The sequence below is a fragment of the Lissotriton vulgaris genome, chromosome 12 (assembly GCF_964263255.1).
Source record: "Lissotriton vulgaris chromosome 12, aLisVul1.2, whole genome shotgun sequence".
Taxonomy (NCBI): domain Eukaryota; kingdom Metazoa; phylum Chordata; class Amphibia; order Caudata; family Salamandridae; genus Lissotriton; species Lissotriton vulgaris.
This window is the reverse complement of record NC_141700.1, coordinates 307,885,056-307,899,604: the sequence shown is the minus strand read 5'-3', so window position 1 is coordinate 307,899,604 and position 14,549 is coordinate 307,885,056.

The following is a 14,549-nucleotide window of genomic DNA, read 5'->3' as shown; positions in this document are numbered from 1 at the left end:
ACATACTTTTAAGAGAATGATAATGAAGAAATAAGCCTTAATGTGTTGTGGGATTCTGCGAAGGCTGTCATGAGAGGGGTACTGATTTCCCATATGACAGCGTTTGAGGAACTTCTTAAGCAGAGGAAGCTAGACTTGAAAACTGACCTAAAGCACTTAGAATCCTTACATAACATCACCTGCTCATTGAGAACTCATAGGGAACTCTGCATGGTCCAAGGAGAGCTAGGGCAACATTTAATGCATGATGTAGCCATGAAATTGTTGTATGTCTGTCAGTACTATTATGAGAAGGGGGAGAAAGCAGTCAGGCTTTTAGCCAATAAGTTTATAATAATAGAACATAGAAATCATGTTATTTTGGTTATATGAGCAAGGTGAGAGACACACTGAAACCGAGAGGATATTGAGGACCTTTACATCTTTTTAATACAGGCTATTCACTGAACAATTGGTTGAACAGGAGCATGAGGCTTCTTACATAGATTTCTATACCCAGTGGATCAATCCAGTAGACTGTATGTACATCTTTAGAAGAGAATATCTCTAGCAAAGACATCATGGAGGCCATAAAACGCTTACCTATTCGAAAAGCCCCCGACAGGATGGCTTCTCTGGTCCTCCTATAAGACATTTGCTGACCTCTAGACAGAACCATTATCTAGGGTCTTTAATTATTTTTTACAAGCAGAGCAAGTCACAGACACCATATTAGACTCCCATCTCACTTTAGCAGTTCAACTTAGAAGGATACTGCTTTGTGTTCTTCCTACCGGCCCATCGCTCTTCTTAAAATAAAAACAAATTCACTTAGGTGTTGCTTACCCAAAAACATGTGGTATGGCTTTGCTGGATGCCCCCTCAACAGTCAGTCTTTGCTATAAAATGTAATGCGCTGGACAGCACCTGCCTCATTGTGGCCTTGATGGAGGTGGGAGAGAAAATTAGGTAGGCAATGGTTCCTCTTTTGCTCGAAGTAGAGAAGGCCTTTGACAGGGTAGTGTAACAATACTTGCTAAGTTCCTCAACAAAACTATCTTGGGCCCCAAAAGGAAAAGTGTTATCGTAGATAACTATAAAAGCCATCAACCAGAACTTATAATGAGCGTTAAGGTCTCCTCTTCTATTACCATCAAGGGAGGAACAAGACATGGATTCCCAGTGTCCTTTCTAATTTTTTCCTTATCAATGAAATCCCTCATTTACAGAATTCAAAATAACCTGTTTATAAATTGGCTACATTTGCATGACAGTGAATTAAAATCTGCACTATGTGCAGATGATGTCCTAAGCTTCCTAACAGATACAGAAAAATCTACCCCAGTCTTAAAGGATGCATTGTCTCTTTTTGCTTCCTGCTCTGGTTTTAAAATCAACTGATTGAATCAGTTGGCATGGGGATTGCACGAGGCATATTTGTAGGCCTGGGTTTGCCTGGCTGCCTAGATGCTGGGTCCTGCCAAAAAGATCATCTCAATAATATCCGAACAACATCCCTCCGCTTCTCTAAACTTTGTAGAAAGATCTGTATCACTTGGAAAAGATGGAGATGTCATGGATTGAGAGTGTAGCATGCATGAAAAAGAAGTTCCTTGCTCAGCTGTTGCATGTGGTGCAGATGTTCCTATTATAATTTCCCATGCAGGTCGTAGCCCAAATCAAGAAGAGACTGCTGTCCTTTGTATGGTAGAAACCCACACTAACATGTTATGCAGTACCATCACGATGCTGCGTAACATGCTCAAGGGGAGAATGGGTCTTCCTAACATTGAAGCTTACACACAGGCAGCCCAAATCTAACTGGCACTTGATTGTAATCATAACCCCGTTGGGAAGGTATGGGTCATGATAGAACAAAGTTTCTCTCCTATTCCAATTCTAAACTTAATATGATTACCCCAAAAGGCACGGCCAAAATCATACACCCTATTGCATGTTTCAGTTGCACTCTTGGAATACTGACAACAGCATACTAGGATGGCAGGATCCACGTCACTACCCTCCCCAATGCCTCCAATCGTTCACAATCGGAACACTGTGCCTAGTATTATTGACTTGAGCTCTAAACAGCGAAACAATGATGACCCTCCACTTTTGGGAGACCTTTCCTCTGATGGGGCCCTTGCCTCCTGGGATGTAATCCGGGAGGAGTAGGGTTTGGACTAGGCGATCATTTTAAGCATGCACAAATGCTACATTCGATGGCATCCCAAGGAATATTGGAAATGACTGAGATGAGAAAAGCCCACTTCAGAAAATGTTCTATAAGAAACAGACCAGGAAAGGGTTAACATGGCTCCAGAGGCATATCTCTGACCTACACCCTAAACTCTGGCATATTTATATTTCCCAGTAGGAGGATACCTGGGAAAAGATTTGGCATAGAATTGCTCACCTATCTATCTGTGTGCAGCATAAATTAAATTGGTATAAACTACTAACTCGCTGGAACCTATCCTCCACCAGACTACACAAGATGTTTGGAAGCACCAAGCTTTGCTGGAAGATTTGTGGTGAGAGGATGAATATTTTTCATACTTGTTGGTCATGTAGCCTTGTTCAAACATATTGGTCTGACATTCTAGCACTCGCCAAAACTTAATGGGGATCTATGCACCCTCTTATAGTATTGCTAAGATACCCTGGGGAGAATGGTATTTACCCTTTGATGGCCCCACTGGGCAAATTGATATGCTGTTTCCTGCTGGCAGGTAGACTCACCTCAGGACACGTTTGGAGGTAACAAATCGTTCCTTCAATGCATGCATGATGTAGTTATATTATAAAAATGAATGCCATGGAGAAATTGTAGGCTATATTACATGATCGGGTTAGTAAGTTTGATAAACATTGGCAGTCGTTTAAGGTATATATGGAGTGGTATGACCCTTCCAAGAGGAGGTGGAGGATGCTAATCCTGTCTGCTCATTAGCAGAAGTCACTGCTTTGTGAGATGACGTATTCCTCATCCAGTTCATCAGAGATTGAGGAATAGAGTGGATTTTCTTTCTTTCTTGTGATTCATTTGGCCTTGGACAGCTTGTCGTTTAATGATGCATTCAAAATCTATTATGTATGAAGATTTCCATTCAATGGCAATAAAAAATCATCATCACAAAAAAATTCACATTTTATATGCCATAGAATGACCACCTATAATCACTGAATGATGTATCTTCAAAATTGACGACTGACATTCCAGATCCTCAAGATTATTTTTGATACTTCAGTTCAAAACTCAGAAACACACTAATGGCTTCTAAGTGTCGCTCCAAAACATATGGGGGCAGATTTACAAGCCCATTGCGCCACTTTTGCGTCACTTTTAACATGGGAAAAGTGACGCAAAAGTGGCGCAAGGGGCTTGTATATCTGCCCCATGATTTCTTTTAAGCTGAAGATGCGTGTGAAATGATTTCTTACAACCCATTTTTTTTGGTGAAACCTTTCCCATAATTTTCTGTTCTAGTGAAAATGGCTGACTTCTACAAAAGTTGGTACGTACAGCATATACAATCTATTTTAGATTTCCACCATTATTGTGGACGCAAAAAGGCCTATAGGAAAGACTATCAGTTGTATCGGTTTTACCTCTGGGGTGTTCTGGGGTCCATTCGGAGTTCCAAGGTCAGAAATGGGATTAACATCAAATTGCTTTTTTATCGCATGACAAAACCACGTTTTCTTAATTTCCCACCTAGTTTCCTGTGCCCAATTAATGCAATGTAGCGCTTAAAGGTATTTTGATTAGCAAATACTAGTCAGCTAAATTTTCTTCCAAATGGGATTTTAAAATTAAGCACCAAATACATTTTTATAATTTGGCTATGACTCAGTTAGTAATTTGGAGGATTAGAGTGCTGGGGTTTGTTCAGTATTCTCAGGATGCTGACTCGGTTGATAATACAGGATGCAAGAAAATTGGCACGTGGTTGGTTTTGCACACTATGTTGATAAATACTGCATGTTTGTAGGGACTAATAACACTGCCTTACATCTTCCTAAACCTAGACCGAACCTAATACATAGACACTAGTTAGCCTCAATGTTAAAATGACATGCTTTGGTGTGTAAGTCTTGCCCTGGTCTGCATGCTCAATTAATTATCCAGCACTCTTTTAAAGTAGGTGACCTGGCAAAGCAATTATAGTTCTCTGAATCATGTGGCCATCCGACACATTCAATTTCTATTTTTATTTCTTTACTTCGCCCAAAAGGTTTTTCTTAATTTTTATCCCCACTTGATCCAGTTCACATCTCTAGTTACCTTCGTGCTCCACGGTTCTCTACTTTAAAGAATTTTAATGGAGACAAACAATTCAAAATTGTTCTCCAAGGATGCAATTAAGCCTTCCCACTAGTCTAATATTCTACAGATTCCAGATCCATTCATTCTCTCACTAAGACAATTTACAAGACAGACACTGTTTAAATGGGTACATGGTTCTATCTCTCTCCTGTCGCAACCGTGTTCCCTTCTTATATGTTCACCTTCCTGAGAGGGCAACTGCCCCCTAGGGAAGATATAAATGTAATGTATGAGAGCCACCTAATAGGATAGATATCTGAGCTCTCCTATCTGTGCTATTGAAAGGTCACTCGCAGGTTCAAATAATTGCCAATTGCACTTTTGGATAACCACCGTATAAAAACTGCCCTTTAATAATTTTGGATTTGACAATATTGATTTATGATTTTTCAATATTTTAGTATTAAACAATTCGCAGCATAACAACATTTTTTCATATCTGTATGCAGTTGAATAATGTATCAGTTTTCCAGACTTAATAAAGAAACAATGTTTCCAATGTTTTAACCGATGTTGATGAATTTATAGATGCATTTCATATTTGTTTAAAAAAGTTTAACGTGGGGGTGTCCTATAAAACTCTCTTATTGTTTTCTGTGTTCACTTCAATCATGTGGATTTCTGTGTGCTTCCTCTAGTCAGAGAAAAATATTAAGCCCTGTATTGTTTCGTTGCCTATGAAAAGCCTAAAGATCATGAGCCAGAAAATTCTCTGCGCAAAGGTTTATGCAAGGGCAAAATTGGGCAAAGATATTTTTTGGACCAGTTTGTGCTTGTTACTCGTCACACTCAGTGCTGCTCTTTCCGCATGCCACTAAGTGGACATTGACATACTGGATGGCAGCTTGGCTGGTCCTTTGGGACACATTGATCTAAGTGAGGCTTTCTTGCCTCCACTCATGACATCTGCGAACAGACGTGTGGGTATAGTGTGCCGAGGGGTGTTCTGAGAAGTGCTCCGAGGGGTTTCTTCCTGTGATTATTGCTCGCTGTTGTTTTTTTGCTTTTTAGCTTGTCTGTTAAATTAGGTTGTTTTCCTTAAATATAGTTTTCTTTCTCAGCATTTATGCTTGGGTGAAAATAAACAAGAACGACATAGTATTAGCCTAGTCAGTGAAGCAATCAGTACAAGAAAGAAGCTACTTAAAGAAATCAAAACAGGCCACCTACATAGTGAATTCCTCAAAGGTTCCATCTCCTCTCGGTTTTTTTAATTGAGCAAGAACTTTCCCAACTACCCACTCTGTTTACCAGTATTCTATTTTTGCAAAAATGCTGCAAACGTACTGGCTGAAAATCATAGGATGCTTTATGAGGAACTCTACTTGGCCCACTCTGTAAACAAGACGATCGTTAGTCATTTTATGGATTATTTTTATTTTAAAATATTTTTATTAAAATTTTTGCAAATATGCTCACATTACATTGCGACACGTATATTCAGGCAACAGGAGTATGGTATTCGACCAGTGGACAAGCCGCTTATATCAGGCAGAAGCACTCGAAGTACCAGTCCACTTGTCCTTGCTGTAATGCGAGTTTGGGGGGGGGGGGAACTAACGATGATAAACCGGGAATGTAATGTGAGGGGGAAGGGAGGGGGGGGCTAAGGAGTGGATCTCGTGGAGGATTTGTGGATCGTGTCAGCCACCATCTGTCAGCGAGGTCCTGTATTGCAAATATATATATATATGGGCTATGTGATTAGGAGTGTTACAGGGCACAGCAGGGGGCGATAGCACACATCTGCGTATTCACATGGCCCTCGATGACTTGGGGAACTAGGGGTTGCAGTATCTACGCTCTATTGTGCGGTTTGCGTTGTCAGGACTGTAGGATCACTGTGAGGGGTGTTTTGGGTCGTACGTGCGTGTGTTTGTTGAAACTGGTGGAGTAACATGGCCCATTCCATTGATATGGGATGTTTCCTCTGCCCTTTCGCCTCCTCTTCCCTCAGTGTTTCTTCCTCGGCTTTCGCCCATTTCTGCACCGCTTACACCCATGCTTCTATTGGGGGCCCTGATGCTGCTCGCCAGTGCATGGCGATGTTCCTCTTGGCCAAGAGTAGGGACAGAGCTGCGAAGCGGATCTGCACTTTGTGCGTTTTTGGCCTGCGGAATATTCCGAGCGCCACCGCTTCCCAGGAGTGCAGCTCCGTGAAACCTGTGAGTGTTTGGACTGTGTCTAGGATGGTGGTCCAGTATTGTCGCAGGGCGGAGCAGCTCGAGAACATATGTCGGAATTGCGCATCAGGGGAGTGAGACCTGCAGTAAAGGAACAGTGTATCTGGGTAGCAACGCTGGAGTCTGGTCAGCCCTATGCAAGATGTAGAAGTGTATGTTTTTGAAGCGTGCGTTCCTGGACACTTTCTTCGGGAATTCTAAAGCTCTAATCCATTCCCTGTCATGTAACTGTCACCTGAATTCGTCTTCCTAGGTGGCTCGTAGTTTATGTAGTGATTTCTTTGCAAGTTCCCTTATGGCTTTATAGAACCAGTAACCAGGTGACGGCCGGTACCCATGTACAGAATGGTGTGGACGACCGGGTGTGTTGCTGGCTCACCAGCTGTAAGATCACAGTGCGGGCGAAAGTTGTTTATGAGCTGTCGGTGTGTTAAAAATTGTCCTGGGGGGAGGTTATATTCTTCCATAGGCTGGTCATAGGGGCGGAGTTGCCCGTCTACGAATAGCCCCTCTGCCTCAGTTAGCTCTCATTCCGTCCAGGCGCGAAGCGTGGCGAGCGTGAAATAGTTTGATCGCTTAGGCCAGCCGACCAGCGGCAGCCGAGGGGAATAAGATGGGGTCGCCGTCGCTATGAGATGGATTCTTTGTATACATCGGCGAGCCACCACCACCTGCAATGGGTATGTCTGTCGTGGTTTGGTACCCGGCAGCAACAGACGGCGAAGTTCGGGAGTAGGGACCGGCCCCTGTGTGGTGTGCGTTTTCCCGGTATGCCTACTCGCCGTCCAATGCGACAGCCATTGGAGTTGCACCGCCAGGAAGTATGACTCGAAGACCGTGGCACCTAGACCCCCCAGTGTGGTGGGAAGCTACAGTTTGGTGAGAGCTATCTGGTGTCGACCAGCCCCCCATATGAGTGTCCGAAGGAGCGTGTCAAGTTCACGAAAGAAAGTCCTGGGCGGAATAACCAGTAAATTCATAAAGTAGTACAATAATCAGGGAACGATGGTCATCTTGGCTATTGCCACCCGACCGATCGGGGCCATAGAGAGGTTCTTCTAGAAGCCTACCGACGACCTGATTCCTGCTAACACTTTGCGATGATTGCCCTCATAGATGTCAGCAGGGGAGTGATAAAGGCGAACACCGAGATATCAGGGAGTGCCCACGCTCCGAGGAAGGGTCTGTGTGCCTACTCGGATCACCCGTGGTGCAAGGGACTGGTGCAGCGGGTAAACCGTAGATTTATCCCAATTCACACGCAGCCCGGATGCCCCTACGAACTCCGTCTGGGCCGGCCATATGGGTGTCAGGTCCATAGTAATGTCTCGGATGTACAGGAGGAGGTCGTCCACATATAGGGACACGCAGTGGATAGTGTCAGATATGGGTATGCCCCATGTAGTCCCCTCCCGACGCAAATGGATCGCCAGGGGTTCCACTGCCAGGGCAAAGATCAGGGGCGACAGGGGGCAGCCCTGTCTAGTACCCCTCTCTATGCGGAATGGAGATGAGATGTATCGGCCGAGTCTGACCCGAAATGTGAGGTTGGTATACAGAAGACAAGTATATCGAAGGAGAGTTAGACCTATTCCTGCACGTTGTAAGACGGCAAAGAGGTAGGACCACGTTAAAGTGTCGAAGGCTTTTTCGAGGTCAAGGATTGTACAGGCCTCATGGGGGTACAAGTCCTTGACCTGATCTTGGATATGAAATATCCGTCTTATATTTTGGGATGTGTTCCTGCTGGGGAAGAACCCGCATTGGTCCAGGTGGACTAGGTGTGGAATTTTAATTTGCGATCTGAACATTATCTGCGCCAGCTTGTCACCTATGTACTACGTGCACGGCAGCCATTTTAGATATCATGGTCTCCCTGTCCACGATCGATCGCCAGCACGTCCCTCTGACCCAGCAAGCATCCTCCGCACACCCTGGCTCCCCCTCCCTCCTCCTCCTTATGAGCATGACCCTTCTGCATGACCCTGTCCTTGGGAGTCACGCCAGCGCCTGACCAACACCTCCTCTCCTCCCATGAATGCCCCTCTGTTGATAAACCTCCCTCCTGCGCTGGATTGTCCACGCAGCATGAATACCACTCCATTGATGGCCCCTCACCCCGTGTCCGACTGTCCACACAGGTCCGAGGCCATTGCCTAAGCCGGGAGATATCATTTACTGCCCTTTATTGTATGAGGTCGCTCTCCTTCAAAGGACCCTCTATTGATCCAGGCCTCCCCACCCCCCTGTGATATGATCAGGCGCACACATCCTAAGACTCGACGGAACACTCAGCTGCGTGATGGTCCCCTCCTCTTATCAGCAGGTTGAGGACCTCTATTGTGAAGGTATATGGGGGTGGGATTGACACTAGGATTACGGGGATGTCTTTTTCTTGCCTTACAAAGATCTGATTGTATTAAAGGAAGGTCACATGCCATAAACCAGTGTATAAGAGGCCAGGCCTCCGAGAGGCTGTTAGAGCACCTCGAGATGATACCTTGTTGTCTGATCTGATGTGTTCTGCTCCGTCGGAATAAAACGTCTGTTTCCTGCCTTCTGGTCTCCGGCGCCTGCCTCATTGCTTGGTAAACTTGAATGGTACAAGGGCGGTTAGCGCCGGGCAAATCTTGAGAAAGGTCCTAGCCCTACCTTTTTCTACAATTGGCGTCCCAAAGCGTGGGGCCCATCAGCGACACGTGGATCCAGTGGGAGAGGTCCCGATGACAGAGTGAACGACTGCAACGATCGGGAAGAGCTCGTGTCCGATAGACCCTCGTCTGACAGCCGATCATCCGACCTTCACTAGTTCTGAACAGACCTCTCTCGAGTGATCTACGGTCCTGACTGGGAACCATCAGGAGTGCCGCGAACAACACGAAGGAGAGAGGACGATCGGGCGCTGGATCCAGAGGACAGGAAACCGTCCATGCGGTCCGGGTAAGGTCGTGTAAACACGACGAATTGAGGAAAATTGTTTTTGTTTGGATAATACTAGTATTACGCTTTGTTGAAACCCTCTGGAGATTCACTGTCTGCAAACGGGGAAAAACAAACAGGCTCTCTCTTTGCAAGCAGTGAAGGATAGGTAACGCAGACTTTTGTCCCCATTGTAATCCGTCGTGCCTATCTTCCTCCCCCACTGTTTCCCGAACTGTCGTTCGTGGATTATTGTCTGGAGATTCTTTGTCTGCAAACAGGGAAGAACAAGGCCTCTCTTTGCAGGTAGAGAAAGAGTGGGTAACGATAATTTTTCGTGCCCACTTATTCTCCCCACTGGATTGTTTGATTGGCCGATTATTCGGTATTGGTTCTTTTGAGGTATTCACGGCCTCCAAATAACGTAGAATAGAAATATTCTGTCTAGTCTTTGTCCGCCGTGATAAGACAGGTAGTGCAGACTTTTGTCCCCGTTGTAACCCGTCATGCCTGTCTTCTCCCCACTGGTTGGTAGCCTGTTTAGCCCGGACTGCTTATTAGAGATGAACCATCCAGCTCCACTGGAGGGCACCCCTAATACGGACATGTTCACTAAGTATGGACTAGTCGCTATAGCTTACACTAAACTATGGCATAAATATACGAAAAAGAACCCTGAAAGTCAGTGGCCACTGATAGGTTCCTTTGACGAAAATAAAATAAAAACATTAGAAATAGCGCTCCAGAAGAATAAAACTACGCCCACTATGCTCGACAGTATCGGCATGTGGCGCAAAGAAACGGAACAACGAAAGAAAAGAGAAGAAGCAAAAATAGGGAAAGAATTACGAAAGGCAGCCCACCTAGCCGCGAAGCAACTAGAAGAAGAAATAAAAGAAAGAAAAGATACTATGCAAAACCAAGAATCAGGGTCGACAGGCCAATGTCCTGTTAGGACCCCCTCTGCGCTCTACCCTGAATTGCCCTCCAAACAACGGACGAACGATGAGTTGCTACTAGGTCCCCCAATCATCTACATGCCCCCTCCATATGCCCCCTGCCGACAAAGCTTTCACGCTCCGAGTGTGAGCGAAAGCGATCTCAGTGCTAGTGCACCAGCCCTCACGGCTTTTGTACCAGCCACATTAACAACCTCATCAGACGACCCCGAGTCTAGCAAACAATCATCAACCAGACTAAATAGGTTGAGCAAAGACGAGCGGGATGGGATCGACAAAATAGCAAAGACATTAGTAGAACGAAGGGAGAGCGAAGATTACACAATGAGCGTATATAATTCACATGCTGACAGCCACAGACGGCATTTCATCTTGCGATTTAGCTACTATACCCTGAACGCGTATGAAGATAGGTATCAGAGTAAGGGACCCGCTAAACTAACAACACTGTATAGGAAAATTGATGTTGGAGATGGGACTGAACGTGAGGCGACGGAGCTCTTCATGCAAATGCTTGAGGTCTTCCGCCACCTCACAGAACAGAAACCAGAAGCCAAGGTTACGGTCCCTGAAACAACCTCGGCAGAAGTAGCCAATACTATGATGCCTATCAGAGAAGCGGCTCCTTACTGGATCCCGCCACGGGGCCAGGGAACGAGCGATGATATTAATAACGAAAATGCAAAGGGAAGGGTTGTGTACAATTGGGTTTACCAACCATGGGACCGACAAGATATCCTAACCTTTAAGCAAACCCTGCCCGACTTAAGAAAGAACCCGACAGCATTTTATACCGAATTAGGCACAGCCTTGGGTTCGACAATAATGACTTTAGCAGATATTGACTTGTTCTTTGGGCTATGTCTGCCGGCTGACGTGTGGAAGCAAATCCGGAAGGCTGACCACACGGATCTGTTTGGACATACCTGGGACCAACTCGGTAAACTAGATAGACAGCGAGAGCCGGGGAGTAAACCAGTGAAGGACATACTGGAACTCCCAGATAAAATAGTTCAGAAATTAAAAACACTGGTCCCGGAAAGAAAAGTAGACTGGTCGATAGTCACGGCCTGTCGACAGAAACCCCAGGAAGATGTGTCAGAATACTTCTCCCGATTTGAGACAGTGTTCTCCGACTACAGTGGCCAAGACATGACCACCGCGACCGGACAACACCTGTTTGTGCAAAATTATGTAAAGGGACTAACACAAGAAGTCTCCCAAAAACTGCAGACGAGTGAGAGTAGTTGGGGGGCCTCCAAACCAGCAGCTATCCTTCAGATGGCTCAGTATTACGAGCACCAAAAGAATGAGAATGATAGGGCGTCCGAGAAAAAGAAGAAAGATTTAAAGGAAAGGGTAATGATAGCCCAGATACAGGGTATAGCGCTAGGACGGGAACATCAAAGGGGGAACTACCAATCAAACACCCCCAGAGATCTACCTCCTAAAGATCACACCCCAACATCCCACGCTGGACGGAGAGACATTAGCAATGACCAATGCGCCTTCTGCAAAGGGTTCGGCCATTGGAAAACCCAGTGTCCGGTTCTGCTAGAGATGAATAGAAATAGGGATTCCAGGGATGTGGCAGGTGGTCCGAGGAATAGAGTACAGGGACGAGGGAACTCCAACGACACCAACAATGACAGATCAGGAAGACTGAACACATTTGACCGTCCCCGACAGAACCAATATCAACTATCCGAAGGTGAAAATGCCCCCGATTTTGCATAGGACTGCCAGGGGCAAGGGAGGGATCCAGTCGAGCTCTGTGTTGACCAGCAAGGTCCTTATGTCACCGCTAAGGTCTTGGGTACAGAGTCTCCATTCTTGGTAGACACTGGGGCGACACGTAGTGTGTTATCAAAACGACTGATTCCAAGGGCACCCTTGTCTGGCTCACATATAACGTCGATAGGTTTCGATGGGACGCCCTCCACTAACCCCCTGTCCGTACCTATTACCTTTGACCTAGAAAACAACACTGCTGACGCGACATTCCTACTCTCCTCCAACTCCCCTGACGCCATTATGGGCATTGACTTACTGAAGCATTTTCGGGCTACCATTAGGTGTTCCCCAGATGGAATACGAGTCATCCTGTACGACAACCCAGACATGCCCAGATCCCGTCCCCCACGACACATGTGCCCCATAACTGACGCTGACATGTCCTTGCTTGACGACCTGCCCCCGTACTTGTGGGCCAAAAACGACTCTGATGTGGGGCGAATGATGATTGATCCTATCCACATAACTGTACGACAGGACGCTATGCTCCCGAAACTCCCGCAATATCGGATATCCCCAGAGGGTGAGAAGGCACTGGTAGCGATCATTCAGTCTCTGGTAGATGCAGGAGTGGTTGAAGAGGTGGTTAGCAACGTCTGCAACAGCCCAATCCTACCTATTGTTAAGAAGCAAGGTGAAGGAGATGAGAAAGCGTACCGCTTCATCATCGACTTACGAGAGATTAACAAAGTGGTTATACCCCAATATCCCGTAGTCTCTGATATCACCACCATTTTGACCCTCATCCCGTCCACCGCCACCACCTTCACTGTTATCGACCTTAAGAACGTGTTTTTCTCTATCCCCATCCATCCGGACAGCCGTTATCTCTTCGGCTTCACTTTAAAGTCCCGCTCGTACCGATTTTGTAGAGCTCCCCAGGGGTACACTGAAAGTCCCAGCATTTACAGCCAGGCCCTCAAAAGACAGCTGGATGCCTTCCAGCTACCAGAGGGAGTGGTGTTGATCCAATATGTCGATGATATCCTTTTGGCGGCCGACACCACCCCGCTTGCAACGACAGCCACCGTCCAACTCCTACACTTCCTTGCAGAAAAAGGCCATAAAGTCTCCAAAAAGAAGTTACAGTTCTGCCAGCCACAAGTGACTTACCTAGGCCATCTTCTGTCCAAAGAAGGGAGGAAACTTACCCCTGACCGAATCCAAACCATCCTAGACACCCCCATCCCAAAAACACAAAAACAGGTCCGCTCTTTGGTTGGCCTAACCTCTTTTTGCAGACAGTGGTTGCCTAATTATAGCCTCATTGTGAAACCATTACTTGCCCTACTGACCAAAGACGTCCCCTCCCCGCTTCCTTGGACCACTGAGTGTCAAGCCTCCTTTAAGGAATTACGGGATGCACTCTGCTCGGCACCTGTCCTCGGAACGCCGGATTACTCCAAATCCTTCTCCCTCTTCACCCACGAAAGGGAGGGATGCGCATTGTCTGTCCTGACTCAATTGATTGGCCCTAAGCAGCGCCCATGTGCCTACTTCTCCGCCACTCTTGATCCTGTAGCCAGAGCCTTACCTGCCTGCCTTCGAGCAGTAGCTGCCGCTGCTGTCTCTATCCGTCAGAGCGAGGGAATCGTACTTTCCAACTCCCTCACTGTATTAGTGCCCCATGCAGTTGACACCCTTTTGAACCAGACAAAGACCCAACACCTGACTAGCGCACGACTGACAGGGTACGAGTTGACTCTGCTTGCACCCCACATTACACTAAAAAGATGCACGACTCTGAATCCTGCCACATTGTTACCCCTGCCCGAAAACGACCCCGACGTTCCTCCCCTACACGACTGTGTGACCCTCACAGACGAGCAGACTAGGAGTAGGGTTGACCTCCGAGACACTGCTTTTCCTGACCCCGATGGAGAGCTATGGGTAGACGGCTCATGCATCAAACTCCCAGATGGCACCACCTCAGCTGCCTATGCAGTAACGACAGCCCAAACAGTAGTTGAGACAGCCTGCATCACACAACGATCTGCCCAAGCAGCAGAGCTGATAGCCCTCACCCGAGCATGCATCATAGCCGCAGGGACCACCACGAACGTATATACGGACAGCCAGTATGCCTTCGGGGTGGTCCACCATTTTGGGCTCCTGTGGAGGGAGAGGGGATTCCTGACGTCCCACGGTACCCCAATCCTCCACGGAGATTTAGTGTCCGCTCTGATTGAGGCAGTTCTCCTCCCCAAGCAATTAGCGGTGATAAAATGTCGGGCACACAAAAGAGTGACAGACCTAGTCGGACAAGGGAATGCATTAGCCGACATCACTGCACGATCCACAGCTGAGAATAGGACAGTGACACACATATATGTGACCAGGTCGCAAGCAGAAAAATGGAGTGACACAAGGGAAATGATCAGAGAC